This window comes from Hyaloscypha bicolor (assembly GCF_002865645.1).
Source record: "Hyaloscypha bicolor E unplaced genomic scaffold K444scaffold_182, whole genome shotgun sequence".
Lineage (NCBI taxonomy): Eukaryota > Fungi > Ascomycota > Leotiomycetes > Helotiales > Hyaloscyphaceae > Hyaloscypha > Hyaloscypha bicolor.
The window spans coordinates 1,248,612-1,267,634 of NW_020194684.1; positions in this window are offsets into that span (position 1 = coordinate 1,248,612).

The window sequence follows — 19,023 nt, forward strand, 5'->3', positions numbered from 1 at the left end:
ATTCTTATTATCTGTCTTAATATTCTTTCTCTCTTACTCTATTCTTTTATCTGCTATTAACTATTTATACTAGTAAGAGTATACTTCCCGTATTATAAAAGAGGCTTGCTTGGCTTCTATAATATAATATTTATATATCTTTATATATAAATTTATTAGTAATTTATATTATATAAATGAAATTATATCTAGAAGTTCTACTACTTATATATATATATAATAAGCAATTCTTCTAGCCTATTTTCTAGCCTATCTTTAGGGCCTATAGGTGGAAAATACCCTCAATTACTTGAAAATATACTTCTTAGACTTGGACTAATTATAACGGCTGGTGTTACATGGTTAATACGGACGTGGTTTTAGCCAAAGGGGTTGGTTTTAGCTAAGGTTCCAAGCTATAGTTCAAATCAAGCTCGCTTCCAAAGCTCGGCGTTTCAGTGGTCTTGGCTATATCTACTTATCTACTGCCACACCTCACTCCTTTCTCCTTAGCTTTAAATTCTCAAGATATAGGAAATCATTAATCTTTGAGCCTCGTTCCATTACTCTATTCCTGCCGTTATACTAATTACAGACGTCCATTTTAAGCCTTTTTAGCCCGAACCTAAGCAGTTTATATAAGCGATTCTATCTCCTACCTTCTCTCTAAAACTATATCTATTCGATTACTTTAGCCTATTCTTTACTTCCGAGCTCTTTTATATAATTACTACGAATACTAATTAATATACGAGCCTATAAAGAATATATATAGTAGAGGAAAGGGCCCGGGAATAGTTAGATTTACTAGTAGAGGAGTTATATATATTTCTTGGTACTATTATATATATAGGAGTCTATACTAAGCCTTAAATTAAGATATACTAGAATTCAGACTTTAATAATGGTTTTTTATACTTAATTACAAGCTATATATTATGTAATTACTTTAAGTAAATCAAGTAGTATTACTATATTTCGTGCCTTATAAATAATAAACAGAATAGAAATTACTTATCTTCTAATAAGGTCTAGTAATATAAGCTTAAACCTCTTACTTCCTCTATTCAAGCTTTCTCTTAATAATATTACTTGCCTTTATCTAAAGTAAGTATTAATAAGCTTATAGTTTAGTACTTTAAAAGATATATTTCTTTAATTTTTATTCTGCTATTTCTTTATTTTACTACTTTACTAATTATTCTAGATTCTTATATATATATAAGATACCCAAGAAGCTAATTAAATAAAAGTATAAGATTTATAGACTTGCAAATTACGGATATATATATAATTAGACTTAAAGCTCTAGAAAGAAAGAATTATAAAAAATAGTTCTTTATTTTATTTTTATAAATACTAGTTCTCTTATATAAAACCTAGTACTTTCCCTCTTATATTATTATTTAATAATATATCTCGATAATTACTTTACTTTTATATCTTTATTTTTAGAGCTATAAACTTATAAATTTGGTATTATAGGTACTATCTGCCTATATAAGCTATTTCCTTCTAATTTATTAGTAATTAAAAATCGATTTGCAAAGAAACTAGAATAAAATATACTTCTTATTATAGTAGTTTAGAATATATTTTATTTAGCTTAATAGAATAATAGTATTATCCTAGCTTTAAGTAATATTTATATTATAAATAAAGTAAAAGGCTTTTATATTAAGGAAAAGAGACGTCCTATAAAGACATTTATAAATAGGCAAATTATACGAGATATTTTTTAGTAATTTACTAATAAAGAAGCTTCTAATTTCTTGCTTTATTAATAATTATAATTAGAATATAAGAGATATAGACCTTATAAATTAATTCAGGAAGATATATAAAACCTATAGGGCTATCTTTAGGAACTAGTAGCCCTTATTTTACTAGCTAATTAATATAGCCTGTATTAATAGATATAGGCTATATTAATTATATATAAAATAAGGGCATTCTCTTATATACTTGTAATTTAGAGTCGAGCTTTATTATAAGCTTTTAGGGTATTCTGAAAAGGTAAAGCTATAGGGCTTGCAGATAGAATTAGAGAATAAGAGAGTATTTAATTCTAATCTCTAGTATTTATACTATTAGGAAAAGTATACTAGAGATATATATATATAGTATTTATATAAATAAAGGTACTAAAAGGTCCTTAAAAAAGCTATAAAAGAGAGAGCAAACCGGTTAATAAAAGAATATATATTCTATAAAGTGAACCTATATAAGAAGAGGAAATACTAAATACTATTTCATTTCCCTTATATATATTACTAATAAATTTATATATAAAGATATATAAATATTATACTATAGAAGCCAAGCAAGCCCTTCTATAATACGGGAAGTATATTCTTACTAGTATAAGTAGTTAATAGCAGATAAAGAAATAGTAATTTTCCTATATTTCTAAATAATCTTATTAGCTTCTTCTTTTCTAACTAAATACTTCTTTTCTATAAGGCCCAGATCTAGTATCTTTTATTTAGTAAAAGTACTAGATAAAATTAATTTCTCTAATATTACTTTTCCTTTTTTTATATATATAAAACTAAAAAAGTAATAGATATATTATTTATTAATTATATTATATAATTTTTAATATAATTAATGCCCTGTTTTTATATATATAATATTAATAATATAGGCTAATTTGTCTAGTTTTTATAAATAGAAATATAGAATAATAAAATAGTAAAATTAGAAAAATAAAATAAAATTAGTAAAGAATATTATAGAAGAAAAGTTAGAGTTTATAAATACTTTAAAAGCTTTTTATATTTCTTTATTTTTATAGAACTTTAAATAAGTTAAGAGATATTAATTTAGTTTTCTTAAAAAAAGAAATTATAATATATTAGCTTTTAAAAACCTTATTTTAAAACCTTTAGAAAATTACAAAAAAATCTCTTAATAAAGCTTCTTTTAAAACTAGTATTTTAAAGATTAGAAAATAATAATATTAAATAATTAAAAAAGATAGATTATATATATAAATAATTTAAAAAATTAAATATATTTTTTCTAGTAAAAATATAAAAATTTATTAAATAAAACAGAACTATATTTATTAAAAATCAAGATCTTATAGGTATTTATTTATAAAAAAGAATAATACTTAATAAAGTATTTGAGATATTATAAATTCTAGTAATTATTTATAAAACTAATAAGAAAATATATAAATTTAATATTACTATTAAATATTTATAGAAAGTATTTATAAAAATAATATATATAGAAACTTTTCTTTTATTATAATTAATTATAGCTATAATTATAATTAATTATCGATTATTTAAATTAGTATTATATATTATTTTATAATTTTATAATATATATATATATAATATTTCCTATTATTATTCTAATTTAAAAGCTATTTTTATTAAAATTAATTATTTTCTTTTCTTTTATATTTATTAAAATTAATAAAATACTTTTTAATATTCTTTATAATATATATATTTAGACATTTTATAAATATTAGTTTCTCTCGAATTTATTTTAGAAATTCTTAATTATAGGTAATTCAGGCTTATATCTATTTATAAGATATAGAGAAATTAATATTACTAGTATTATAATAAACTAGCCTGGAAATATTTGTTTAAATCGCTTTTAGATTAAAACTTTACTTAAAGATATAGAATATTAAGAAATAATTTCTTAAAGATTTATTTTATAATACTAAAAGTTTTTTATTATATTTATTCCGAGAGTTATTTATAGAATAATTTTTTTACCGGGCTACTAATTAATTATATAAAGCCCTAAAATAGACTGCAGTTTTTATTTCTTTAAATCTAGAATCTTAATTTATAGCTTTATAAGCTCTAGTAATTTGCTTTTTAATAGCTTCTGCTTTAGATAATATTTTAATAAATTAAAAAGTTAATAATAGAGAAATAGAGAAAAATGTATATATTACTGGTTTTTATATATTGCTTTTTTAATTTAATAAATATATTAAATAAGAATTAAGTAAGCCTAGCTAAATAAGTAATAAATTTTTCTTATAAAAAAGTATTTTCCAAACATTTTTTTAATTAGCTATTATTTACTTTTCAAGTTTAATTTATTATAATTTATATATATAAAAAGATTAATTTTATTTATATATATTAATATATTTAACTTTATTTTATAATTCTTTATATTTATATAATAATTCTTATAAAATCTATTTTCTTTTCTATTTTCAAATATCTCTTTTAAATTATTTTTTAATATAATTATTATATATTTTTTTTTTCTAATATTTATTTTATATAATAAATTCTATAATAAATCGAAACCCGATTTATATATTTGGCTAGAAGCCTTTACTAAATTATATAATAAAAGCCGGAGCCTTTATTATATAATATATTTCTTCGAATTAATAAAGTAATTATATATTATTTAGAAAGCTTAAATATTTTAAGGAATATAGTTCTATTTCTTTTTATTTTTTTTATTTTTTTTATTTTTAGAGAATTCTATTTAGTTAATTAAACTACTAGTTTTCTTTATATAAAGGCCTGGCTTATAATATTAGAATTCTCTTTCTTTTATTTTTATTAATTAGAGATTATATATATATAAAGCTAGAAATAAGAAGTATTTAAATCTATATATAGAAAATAAAACTTAAAGCAAATAAAGCTAGAAATAGACTTTATTTAAAATTACTTATAAAGCTAATACTTTAATAAGACTTTAGAGTATATAAAAGCTAATAATAGGAAATACCTAAAACTATATATAGAAGTTAAAGTACTAATTTAATTAGTTAATATTAGGGATTATTTGGGTTTTCCTGAATCTAGCTTAAAAAAAGAAAACTACTAGATCTCTCTTTTATATAAAGATTTAGAAGTAATATTTCTAGTAATTAAATAAATAAATAAATAGCTATATAAGACTAAAATAATAAATAAAGCTCTTTAATAGCTATAAGAAGCTTTTATAATATAGTTCTAATAGTTATTAAAGCTAGCTATATAATAAGTAAACTCGATAATAAATTTATAGTTAAAGAATTATTTAAATAAATAGACCTGGCTTTCTATAATTCGTAAAAATAATAAAAGGTTTTAAAAGAGTTAAATCGAATTTAGTAAAAATTAATTCCTTTAAGCAAATTCTTAAGCGATTTTAATTACTTAATTCTAGAGGCAAAGAAATAAAAATAGTAAAATAAGATTAAAAAAGAATATATTAAGACTACTATTATAACTAAGCTTATAAAAGAAATAGTAAAAATAAAGAAAAAAGAATTATATAAGAAATACTATTTCTAGTTATAAATAATTAATAACTAGTTAGCTAAAATTAAAAATATAAAAGCCTGCTATTTAAACTAGTTAAATAAGAAGCCCAAAAGCCCTTTTCTGTCTAGAGCTGCTTTACCTATCTAGCTAATAAAGTAAAAGCCTATTATAAGTAATATAAGATAATAGTTAAAAAGTATTTCTAATTAAGCTTCTCGGAATAAAATTAATTAGTAAAAGAGGAAAGAATTTTGCTTTTAATATAATTAAAAAAATTATTTTTTATATAATTATTAAATAAAACTATATCTGAGCTTCTTTTCTCGAGCTAGTATATAAAGAGAAAGAAAGAAAAAGAAATAGCTAAAAGTAAAAGTAAAAAATATAAAGATATTAAGAATAGCTCTAAAAAATATAAAAGTAATTCGAGAAAAAAATATTAATATCTCGAATAAGAATAGAAATAAAAATAAAGAGAAGTTGAGTTTATTTAATTCGAGAAAAAACTAGCTTCTAATAAAAGTTACTATTAAAAATATATAGAAATAAAGTTAGATTAGTAAATTTAAAAGCAATTTCAGAAAGATATAATTAAGCCTCTTTTTCTTATATTAGTAATAATTAATAAAAAGTATTTTATATAAATTCTTATTAATACTAAATATATATATTATAAAATAATTAATTCTTATTTTACTAATTAATATAATTATTATAGTTATTATAATATATAGTATTAGTAGAAATTAGACTAGAATTAGCTAGATATATAAAGTTAAAATCGGGAGATATAAGTTAAGGTTATATATTATAAGCTTGAGCTAATATATAAGCCTATATATAGCTTGTAATTATTTAGATCCGAGGCTTCTTTAAGATTCTCTTCTCTTTTTTAGCTTTGAATTATTAGAATAAAAATAGTCTAATTCTATCTTTTAGGCTCTAGATCTTATATTTATAATATAATTTAAAGCTTATTTACTTTTTAATTCTATAGAGAATTTAAATAATACTTATCTAATTAGTTTTTAATAAGTATAAATATAATATATTATAGCTACTTTTATACTAATTAACTAATATTAGAATAAAAGAAAGCCCTAAACCGGCTATATAAGCAGATAGGCTAGTAACTTTACTATTAAAGAAAATATAAGAAAGCAAGTTCCGAAATAACTAGGCAAATTAGAAGAAGCTATAATATAAGACACTATTAATATATTACTAAAAGATAGACTAGAGCCTTTTATTAAATCTCCTAAAAAGTCCGAGTATTCTATTAATATTTATAATAAGAAAGATATTCTTTTTTAGAAAACAGAGAAAAAAGAGAGATCTATTCTATTAAAAGTAAAGTTTCAAAAGTTATTTCAGAACCCTAAAGCTTTATATAAAGAAATTATTAAACTAATTCTAAAGATATATAATATTCTCGCCTATAATAAGAATTATTATAATTAGCTAAAAGAAACTAAATAAGTTCTATAAAAAAAATAAAGCCATTATTAAGAAACTTATTATATAGCCTGCTAGAATAATTAGTTCTTCTATTCTAGAAAGTAAATACTTAATTAAACTCTCTAACTTTTTTATTTTCGAAAATATAATTAAGAATAGTATTACCTTTAATAACTAGTTAGTTTAGATTAAGAATAAGCTTTATAGTAACTCTAATATTTACTAGATAGAAAACCTTAAGATTATTTATATATCTGGCTATATAAGTAATTATATTCTTATACTAATTTCCCTTTACCTGAATTAGAATAATTAATATATATATAAGACTATTAGAGAACTATATATCTATCTAGAAGAGCTATATAATAACCCGAATAAAAAATATAATACTCGGTAAGTATTTAAGAAATTATTTATAAAAAAGAGCCAAATTTTTTAAAAGTTCTATATTTTATTTCTGAGATATATAATTAATAGAAATATTAACTTATAAAACCTTAAAAATAACCTAAATAATAAGCTTATCTAAAAGCTTTAAGAAACTATAGCTATATACTATAATAATTCTATTATTTATATTACGAAGTTTATATAGTATTATATTATAAATAACTAGTAAATCCGAGTTTATTATAAAAAGAAAAATTAGATATTTAAGAAAGCTAATAAAGATATAAATAAGCCAAGTTCAGGAGATATCTCTTATATAAAACCTGCTTTTAAAACTCTAGTAATAGATAAATCTATTATTCTAAAGCCCGAATTCTCTAATCTTAAATACTATAATTATAATAGATTTAGTTATATATCTAGAAATTATCTAGAGCCTAAAATAGAATATATAAAGTAAATCTTAGTAGCTAAGCTAGTAGTATTTACTATAAGTAAGCTATTTAAAAATATAAAATAGAGAAATAAAGACTTCTAAAGAAAGTTTTCTTTTTAGGGCTATATTATATTAATATAGCAAAAGTTAATTTGAGCTAGCTATTTAGAAATAAAGCATTTATATTCCCTTATATAATTAGTAATAATAGATTAGATATTAAGACTTCTTTTCTTATTAATACTAGAATAAACAAATATATTTTTATTAATTTCAAGTTTATAAGAATAATTAAATAATTTCTAGATATTAAGCCTATTTAATTAATATTATTCTATAATATAAGAGAATTTAATAGTAAGTAGACTATATCTATTATTTATTATATTAAGCTTATATTTTTAATTAATAAATAGAAAGTTCTAGTATTTATATTAATTATAAGACTAGATAAATATAATATAATTTTGAGATAATAGTAGTTTATAAATACTAGTATTCTAATTAATTACAAGAATAGAAGATTAATTTAGCTAGATAATTAGCCTAGAAAGAAGAATTAGCCTAGAAAGAAGAATTAGAATAAGGTTCTAATTATTATTTATAAGAACTTGAAATCTGGAAAGAATAACTAGTATTAAGAAGATATAAATAAAAGAAATAAAGCCAGAGCTATAAATAAGTTCTAAAAACCTTAGATTATAAAAAGAAAATCCCCTAATTCTTTTTATAAGCCTGGCTTAGAAAGCTATATATAGTAAAGAAATTAAGCTCGATTTTATAAAAAAAATATAAGTAGCCTTAGGAAATATAGAAGTTTCTTCTAAGTTAGAAATAGGAATATTAAAACTATATTATCTAAAGAAAAATTATAAGAGCTAGTCAGGCCTATAATTAATATTATAGGTATTTTACTAGCTACTTTTTAGATAAATCTATAGAAAAAGAAAAACCTTTATTTTATAATATTATTTTTCGAGATTAATAAAAAGCTAGAATTATAATAAAAAGACAAGTTTATTCCGGGCAAGTAATAGCTATAAGAGACAGAGCTATAGTAGCTAGTAAGAGTTTTATTAAAGAAGTTTAAGGACTTTATAGATATTTTCTTAAAGAAAATATTAAATATTTTATTTCTATATTAGTTATATAATTATAAGATTTAGATTAATAATTTTAAGGGCCTAAAAAGTCTAGAATATTTCCTGCTTTATTAATAATCGACTTATAAGCTATAAGAAATTAAGTATTTCCTTAAAAAGAACCTCTAATAGGGCTTTATTAAGCCAAATTAGTTCTTTTTTATATTTCTAATTCGTTTTATAAGAAAGACTAATAGAGCTTTTTAATTTTATATTAATTATTATAAGCTAAATAACTTAATATAAAAGAATTATTACCTTTTTCCCTTATTTATAAGACTTTTATATAGCTAGCTTAAGCTAATATTTATATAAAACTAGATATTTAATAAGTATTTTATTAGATTTAAATAGATTTAAAATCCGAAAAACTTATAATATTCTATATAAGATATAGGGCCTATAAATATAAAGTCTTTTAGAAAGACTTAACTAATAGCTCTATTATATATTAAAGATATATAAATAATACTTTCTTTAATTACCTTAATATTTTTTATATAGCTTACTTAAATAATATTCTAATTTATTTAAATAATTTCCTCGAATATAAAAATTATATATAAAAGGTTTTTTAGTAATTATAGAATACTAGTCTTTAAGTAAATATTAAGAAATTAGAGTTTAAAATTACTTATATAAAATATTTAGGTTTTATTATCTTTATTAAAGGTATTAAAATAAATCTAGATAAAATAGTAATTATTAAGAACTAGTAATTACTAATAATAATTAAAGAAATATAAGACTTTCTGGATTTTTATAATTTTTATTAGTATTTTATTACAGAATATAGCTATATAATAAAGCTTCTAATAGCTCTAATATATAAAAGAGTTTTATATAAGTAAATGAATTAATATTAAGAAGATTTTATTAAGCTAAAACAAGCTATATTTTTAATACTAATTCTATATTATTATAACCCGAATCTCTTTATTATAATTAAGATAAATATATTAAATAAAGTTATAGCTAGTATTCTTTTATAATAAGACCTTTAGATAAAACTCTAGTATCCGGTAGTATTTTTTTTAAAACTATATAGCTAATAGAGCTAAATTATAATATTTATAATAAAGAAATATTTGCTATTATTCTTTTCTTAACTAAATAGCAAATAGAGCTAGAAGGCCTATAGGAAATACTTTTTATAATTTATTTAGATTATTAAGCTCTCAAGTATTTTATAATTATAAAAAAGCTTTTAGTAAAATAAGTTTATTAGTTAAAGTATTTTTTCTATTATTATTTTAAGCTTATATATTAGGCAAGCAAGTTAAATAAATATATAGATATTCTAAATAGAAGATATAAGAATATAATTGCCTAAAATAAAATAATAATAGTTTACTAAACCCAAATTCTCTTCTTATAATAAAAGATTAATAATAATATTATATGAAATCTCTAATTAGCTCTAATTAAGGCCTTAATAAGCCCGGTTTAGAAAGAAACCTAATATAATAATATCTAATTTATAGATAAGCTATTAAGTAAAAGCCGAGAATTACTAAAGCTAGAAAAGCTATAAAATAAAGCAAGAAATAAAAAAAAAGGTATTTAAATATTATAAAATAGCCTCTTTTTATAATATAATAAATTATTTATATTTAATAATATAATAATACCCGAGATATTATAATATATTACTTTTATTTAGGAGATATATATATAGCTTCTAATGAAATATCTAGAATAAGCCAAGCTATAATAGTTTTTTCAGGCTTATTATTACTAGCCAGGCCAGGAAACGAATATTAATTCATATAAGAATAACTATTATATTTATTAATAATCTTATATTTCTAGAAATAAAAAGCCAGATCTCTTATATTTATTACTAGTTTCTAATTACTCTTAGTAATATATATTAGTAGATTTTAAAAAGTATCCAGAAAATAGAAATAAATATAATATAGTCGTAATTTTTATTAATTACCTAAGCAAATACTCTATTATAATTTCTATTCGAGATATAGTTATAACTAAAGAATTAATATTTCTTTTTCTTATTTATATAATTCACTAAATTAGTATTTGTTATAATTTAGCTTTTAACCTCGTTAGCTAATATAGTCAGCTAACATGGTTGCCCATATCCCGTTGCCTCCTAGACGCACGTGACGCGGCCGCCTCGCTAAGGAAGCGTACTTGGAATATACTAGAGATATTTAGAAGGCTAAGCCCCTTATGAACTAGCGTACTATAGGGTGCATATACTCCCTTATAGCCTCCTGTATTCTAGTTTTCCCTTCCTTAACTTTGAATCGTCTTCGTAAGGGACCTTCTACCTTGCTTTCCAAGCCCTGAATGCCGTATCCGTAATAGTATTCAAAGCTCACTCCCTTTAATCCTATAGAGGATTTCAAATAAACTAATTCAGAACCACTAGTAATATAGGTGCCGCCAAGATAACGGAACCTCAGAAATATAAGTAATAGACTCCAGAATAATAAAAGCGAAAAGCTTTGGAACTCTCAGAGAAATTAGATATTTATATCTTTATAAATATATACTAGTAGTATATTAGAAACCCCCCCGAAAACCCGAAAATTAAAGAACCTTAAATAAAGGCTACTCTTTAATCAAGTCCTAGAGTAATAGGCACCCACAGGCCAGTAACCTGACTGCTACCCTCAAGCCCTACTCTATAATCTTATAGGCCCTATATATATGCCGGTAATAAGACTGCCAGGGAGAATATAGTAGGGGAAAAGTATAATAGGTCGATTTCCCAGAATACTATATAACCAGAAATTATATCGACTTCCGCTAAGGCTTCCGGTAAAGCTTCTACTAGTTCAGGTCGTCCCGTTAGCGGCCCTTCCCGAACCAAATATCCCGTTAGTATTTCTAGAGAATTTATAAACAAGTCTATAGAAATAGAATCCTCTGCTTTTATTATAAAGCTTCTAGAGACTAAAGACTATATTACTGCCGGAGAGTTATATAAATAGGCCAAGGAATCTAATATCTTACTCTCAGATATTAATATTATTATAAAGAGTTACTAGAAAAATATTTAAAGAGCTATTTTATATAAGAATACCTATAGTTATAATAAAGCTATTCTTGAGAATACTAAGCTCTATAATACTAAACTCGAGAATAATATTAAATACTATATAACTATAGTAGATTAGCTTATAGTAGTTCTAGCTACTTCCGCTCCGGCTACTTTGAACTCTTCTTAAAAGAACTCTAAATTATTTCCCGCTTATTTCTATCTAGAATTCCCTATATTTTATACTTCTTTTAGAGGTACTAGAATTACTAAGCTCCCAGATCTAACTCTCTTTACTAGAGATTATACTATCTTTAATAACTAGCTAGTTTAGATTAAGAATAAGCTATAAGAAAATATTAATTTATATTTCTTAGAGAATCTCAAGATTATCTATATTTCTAGTAAACTTACTAGTAATACTCTTGCCCTAACTAATTCTTATATAAATAAAGATAGTTCAAATTAATATTATTAACTCTTAAAGTTCTACTCTTACTTAAAGAAGCTATACTCTAACCCTAATAAGATATAGAATACTTGCCGCAATTTTAGTAAGCTTTATATATACTCTAGTTAGGTATTCTAGAAGTTCTATACTCTCTTCTTATAACTATTTACGGAAGGTAGTATTAGTCTTTAAGATATTAAATATAAACTAAATAAGAAGCTTCTACTAAAGCTTCAGAAATCGATATATATATACTATAATAACTCTTCTATTAATACTACTTGCTTTACTTAGTACTATACTACTAATAATTAATAAATTAAGGCTATATATAAGAAAACTAAGAAGTATAAGAAAACAGAAACTAGTCTAGCCAAGTTTACTTCCGGTACTATATCTTTATATATTTCTAAGAAAAAACCCCAGAAGCCTATATCTATTACTCTAGTTAAGTATATACCTCTATATAAGCGCAAGTAATACCCTATAAAGACTAAGGATCTCTTAACTATTAAGTGCTTTAATTATAATAAGTTCGGCTACTATACCAGATATTGCCCGTACCTATATAGTAAGGAAACTAAGATAGCTTTATCTAGAATTAAGCCGGGCCTGGTCCCCATTTTCCCGGAGGAACTATATAGTTCAGTTTCTGAATCTAAAGAGAATCCGGAAAACGAGTATCCCTAAAGAAAGTCTCTACTTTAGGGGCTTATAGTATGGATTTAGTAGAGATTAACTTGACTTATCTAATAGAAGAGAATACTCTTATAATGCCCTATATTATTAGTATAAATAAATTAGGAATTAAGTCTTTTTCTCTTATTAATACTAGAGCTAATAGTTATACTTTTATTAATATAAAGCTTACTTAGCTTATAGAGTAATTCTTAGAAGTAAAACTATAACTTCTTTTCTTACCCTATACTATATATGGTTTTAACGGAAAGCTAGCTGAGTTTACTAAGAAATATATAGAAGTCTTATTTCTAATTAATAAATAAAATATTAATATACCTATAATTATCCTAAATCTTAGAGATTATAATATTATTCTTAATAGAAAATGGGCAGTATATATTAATATTCTAGTTAATTACAGAAGATATAGGCTTATATAGCTAAAGAATAAGCCTAAATCTATATAATTTAGTTATATTATTAGTACTTCGTAATAATAGCTAGAGAAGTAACCTAATAAGAAGTATTAAAAGAATACTAATTAATAAGATTCTATTATAAGCTATTTCTGGAAACCTTCTATTCTAAAGTAATCTTTCTTCTTTTGGACTAATTAGAGGAAATTATATAAGACTATAGAAAAGAAGCTTTTATAGCCTAAGCAAGATATAATACCTAAGTAAAAGCCAAAGAAGCAGGAAGAGGTTCTTAATAAGAAGCAAATATTAGACCTAGCTATTCTTACCTCTATAGTATTTAATTATATAGCTAAGAAAGAAGATAATATTATTAGTTAAATCTCTATCTATAAGATTAATAAAGAGCTTAAAGCTCGGAAAAGAGAAGCTATTCCTGGCCCGGAAAATTAATAACCAGAAGAAATAGAGCTTTAGTAACTATAGAGGATATTACCTCCGGAACTCAAGAAATATATCTCTATTTTCTCTAAGAAGAAATCTAATACCCTTCCTTCCTATAAATCATATAATTATAAGATCCAGATTAAAGGCCTAAAGGGAACTAAGAGTATTAGATATTAATCCCTTTAGTAGTAATTTACTTAAGAGCTTCTAGAAATCAAGCGTTTCTTGGAAAAGAATCTGACTAAGGGCTTTATTAAAGCTAGTTAGGCTCCCTTTACTTTACTAGTTCTTTTTATAAAGAAAGCAAATAGAGATTTATATTTCTGTATTAATTTCCGCTATCTAAATAATATTACCCAAAAGAATTAATATCCCTTTTTACTTATTAATAAGACTTTAAGTTAATTATCTAAAGCCAAGATTTATACTAAATTAGATATTTGCTAAGCTTTCTATTATATAGCTATAGACCCGGACTCTCAGAAGCTAACGATATTCCGTACTCGTTATAGAGTATATAAATATAATATTCTCTGGAAAGGCCTTATAAATAGCCCGGCTATATATTAATATTATATAAATAATATACTTTTCGAGTATCTAGATAACTTTTATATAATATACCTTAATAATATTCTCATTTACTTAGAGAATCTAATAAAGCACGAATAGTATATACGAAAAATACTAGACTATTTATATCTTACTAGCCTCTAAGTAAATATTAAGAAATCGGAATTTAAAGTTATATATATAAAATACTTGGGCTTTATTATCTCTATATCTAATATTAAAGTAGATTCTAATAAAGTTAAAGTAATATATAACTAGTAATTCCCAAAAATAGTTAAGGGCATATAGTTCTTTCTCGGCTTCTATAACTTTTATAAATGCTTTATTAGAAAGTACGAACGAATTACTAGACCTCTTACCTTACTTATAAAAAAGGGGATTTCTTTTAAATAGTTCGAGTAATATTAAAAGGCTTTTACTTACCTAAAAGAAGCTATAATATCTACCCTAGTTCTATAATACTATAATTCAGATCTGCCTATAATAATAGAAACAGATATATCTAAAGAAGTAGTTATTAGCCTACTCTCTTAATAAGACCCGGAAATAGGCCTTTAGTATTTTATAGCTTATTTTTCCAAAACCATACTTCTAATAAAGCTTAATTATAATATATATAATAAAGAAATACTTACTATAGTACAAGTACTAGAGGAATAGAAAGCTAAGCTAGAGGGCTTTTAGAATACTTTCTTTAAGGTCTACTCTAATTACTATACCTTAGAGTACTTTATAATTACTAAGAAGCTCTCTTCTTAATAAGCTAGATAGGCTAAACTCTTATTCCGCTATTACTTTAAGCTTATATATTATTCTAAGAAATCAAATAAGTAAGTAAATACTTTATTATAAAAATAAGATAAAGTAAATACTTAAAGCCAGATTAAGAAGAAGCTATAAACTCAAGTACTTCTCTCTAAAAATAAAATTAATCCGGAGATTATCTATAACTTATAGCTTATAATAATACTTTATAAAGTCGGCTTACTTAATCCGGAATTCGGCCCTAAAAACCAAGTATATACTAAAGACTTTCCGGAGGAAAATACTCTTATTAGAGATATAATTCCCCTAAAAGAAGGTATTTTCTTGGAAGCTTTATTAGTAGACTCTATTATAGTAGCCTCTATAGAAGTATTATTAGAAGCTCCCGCTAAGTATAATAGTTTATAACTTATAAATAAGATCCTATAGAATAATTATATATTACCGGATCTAGAAAAGCTATATATACTAGCCTAAGCCAAAAGTAATATCTGAATATTATAAGACGGCCTCCTTTTATATTATAGAAGACTCTATATTACAGAGAATGAAATAATTCCCGGACTATCTTTATAAACTACTCTAATCTATAAAGTATATAATAAACCTCTTTCTAGATATTCTAGATATATAAAGCTCTATTAGCTATTAAAGAAGTAATATTACTAGCTATTTATAAGTAAGGATATTAATTAATACTATAGTAATTACTATATTTATAGGAGATTATATATACCTAGAAATAAGAAGCCTAGTTTACTTTATCTTCTTCTAGTTCCTAATTACTTCTGGTAATATATTATAGTAAACTTTAAAAGCTATCTAGAAAGCAAATCGGATTATAATATAGTTACTATATTCATGAATTACTTATCTAAATATCTAATTATAATTCCCGTATAAGATATAATTATAGTCAAGTAGCTAGTACCTTTATTTTTACTTTATATAATATACTAAATAAGTATTCCAGAAATAATTATATTAGATTAGAGACTCTAATTTATATCTGATTTTTAGAGCGAATTCTATATAAGAATTAGTATAAAGCTCAAGCTTTTAATAGCTAATTACTCTTAAACGGACGGATAAATAGAGATTATTAATTAGTACTTTAATTAGAGATTATATCTATATATTAACTACTACTAGAATAACTGAAATAAATAGGTTACTATAATTAATTATTAATAAGCCTCTCTTTAGTACGAAACTATTAGCCAGTCCCCGTTTATAACTAAAAAGGGCTATAAGCCTCGTACCTCTCTAGACTAGAACTCCTCTATTAAAGCTAACTCACTTAAAGAGAAGCTAAATAGAAATAAAGCTAAAGTATTAGTAAATCGATTATATAAATTATAGTAACTTGCCTAAGGTAATATAGAGTAAGCTTAAGAATAATATATAGTATAAGCTAATAAATACCGCCGTCTGATTAATTTCAAAGTCAGAGATAAAGTATAGGTTACTATAAAGCACTAGAAATCCAATTATCCGAGCCAAAAGCTAGGGAACTAAATAGAAGGCCCGTTTGAGATTCTGAAATAGTATAGCTACTTGTTCCTCCTGAAACTGCCGGAAACTATAAAGATATACCCAGTTTTTCATATAGAGAAATTATAAAAAGACCCCTAGAATTCTCTACTAGGTTAAGCAAACCCGGAACCGCCCCTATTAATACTAGAGAATAGCGAATAAGAGTACGGCATTAAGCGGGTTATTATAGTCAAGCTAGTGAGAAATAAGCTAAAGTATAGAATTCATTAGGTTAGTTGGAATAAGGATCTAGTATAGTATCTAGCTTCGGTACTAAGCAATAGCCCCCTGGTTTTATAGAGTTTCCATAATAATAATATTGACGTACTAGAACCTCTATAAAACCTGTAATATTAGCTAGACTGCACAAAAAACAATACTCGTCCAGAACCACACGGAAATAATAATAAACCCTCCTAAGTCACATGGTAAAGGCGCCGGCCTTTTGCACGTGACGTCCACATCCGAGATACTAGTTCACTTTGGGAAAGAAAATAATACGAAATTGGATGGATTAATAGCTTTTATAAAGCTCGGGGACGAGCTTATTTCAAAGGGGGGGGTAATATTATAATTCAGCTTTTAACTCGTTAGCTAATATAGTTAGCTAACATGGTTGCCCATGTCCCGTTGCCTCCTAGACGCACGTGACGCGGCCGCCTCGCTAAGGAAGCGTGCTTGGAATACACTAGAGATATTTAGAAGGCTAAGCCCCTTATAAACTAGCGTACTATGGGGTGTATATACTTCCTCACAGCCTCCTGTATTCTAGTTTTCCCTTCCTTAGCTTTGAATCGTCTTTATAAGGGACCTTCTACCTTGCTTTCCAAGCCCTGAATACCGTACCCGTAATAGTATTCCGGAAACTATAATATTTAATTAAGGGCCCTAGTTTATATTAGATTTCTAGAGCGAGTTCTATAAGTATATTAGTATAAAACTTAAATTATTAATTACTAATTATTCTCAAACTAATAGCTAGATAGAGATTATTAACTAGTATTTTAATTAATAGCTATATTTCTATATAAACTATTATTAGAATAATTAGAATAAATAGATAATAATAATTAATTACTAGTAAATAGCTCTAGTTTCTATTTCTTATAAAAAAGGGCTATAAATTACAGATATTATTTAATTAGAAAACCCAAATATAATTAAATATCCCGAAAAAAGAGCTAAATAAATAAGAGGTAAAGGCCCTAATAATATAGATTACTATTAAATACTAGAAGAATAATTATTCGAGCTATAAGCTAGCTTATTAAATAAAAGAACTATATAAAATCCTAAAATAAATGAGATATTTCTTTAGACTCAAGCTTCCGGAATTAATAAAAGTATATCCGGTATTTTATATAGAAAAGCTATATAAAGATCTAGATAATTTCCTTCCCGAATAAGCAAATCCGGAGCCTTTATTATTAGAGCTATAAAATAGGGAAATAGAATATAAAATTCAAGAGGTACTAATAGTAAAGCTACTTTATAGGAAACTCAAGTATTAAATCTAATAGAAAAGATAGAATTCAGATCTGGAATACTATTTTATATCTTTATTAAATAATAGTATCCTAACTCTTTAGAGCTTCTATAAAAAGAACCTCGAATAGCCAGAATTATTCCAGAATCTTCTCTATTAGTTAGACTATACCAAGAATAATATATTACCGGAATTATATAATATAAATAGAAATTCTTTAAGTTATATATAAAAGGCCTTTAGCCTTTAATATATAACCTGTAATTTGAGAATTTAATAGGAACTTTTAAAGCTCAGAAATAAGTTTATTTTAAAAAAGGAAAGTAATATTATAATTATTATAATATATAGTACTAATAGAAATTAGATTAGAACTAGCTAAATATATAAAGTTAAAGTCGGGAGATATAAGTCGAGGTTATATTTTATAAGCTTAAGCTAATATATAAGCCTATATATAGCTTGTAATTATTTAGATCCGAGGCTTCTTTAAGATTCTCTTCTCTTTTTTAGCTTTAAATTATTAGAATAGAAATAGTCTAATTCTGCTTTTCAGGCTCTAGATCTTATACTTATAATAATAATCTCTAATATAAACTAATTATTCCCAAATAAATAAAGGCTTTTAATAAAGTAATATTAAATATAATTAGAAAGATAATAGTATTTAATATAAATATTAATAATTATTATAAATCTTATTTTTTTTTTATATAATTCCTAAAATCTTTAGTTTAAATATAATCTTAAATATATAATAGCTTTATTTATAAAATATATAAATATATAATTTAAGATTAAAGTTATTTATTTTATTATTAGAAACCTTAATATAAAATAAGATAAATATATTACTAATTTCTAGCCTATAAATAATAAATTATATATAGGTTTTAGTAACTTTATTTTCTTATTTAATAAAGAAAAGTAAAAAGAGAAATATAAAAGTTTTTTTTAGCTAGTCTAGTAAATATTTAAAAAGCTCTGGCCTAAAAGAA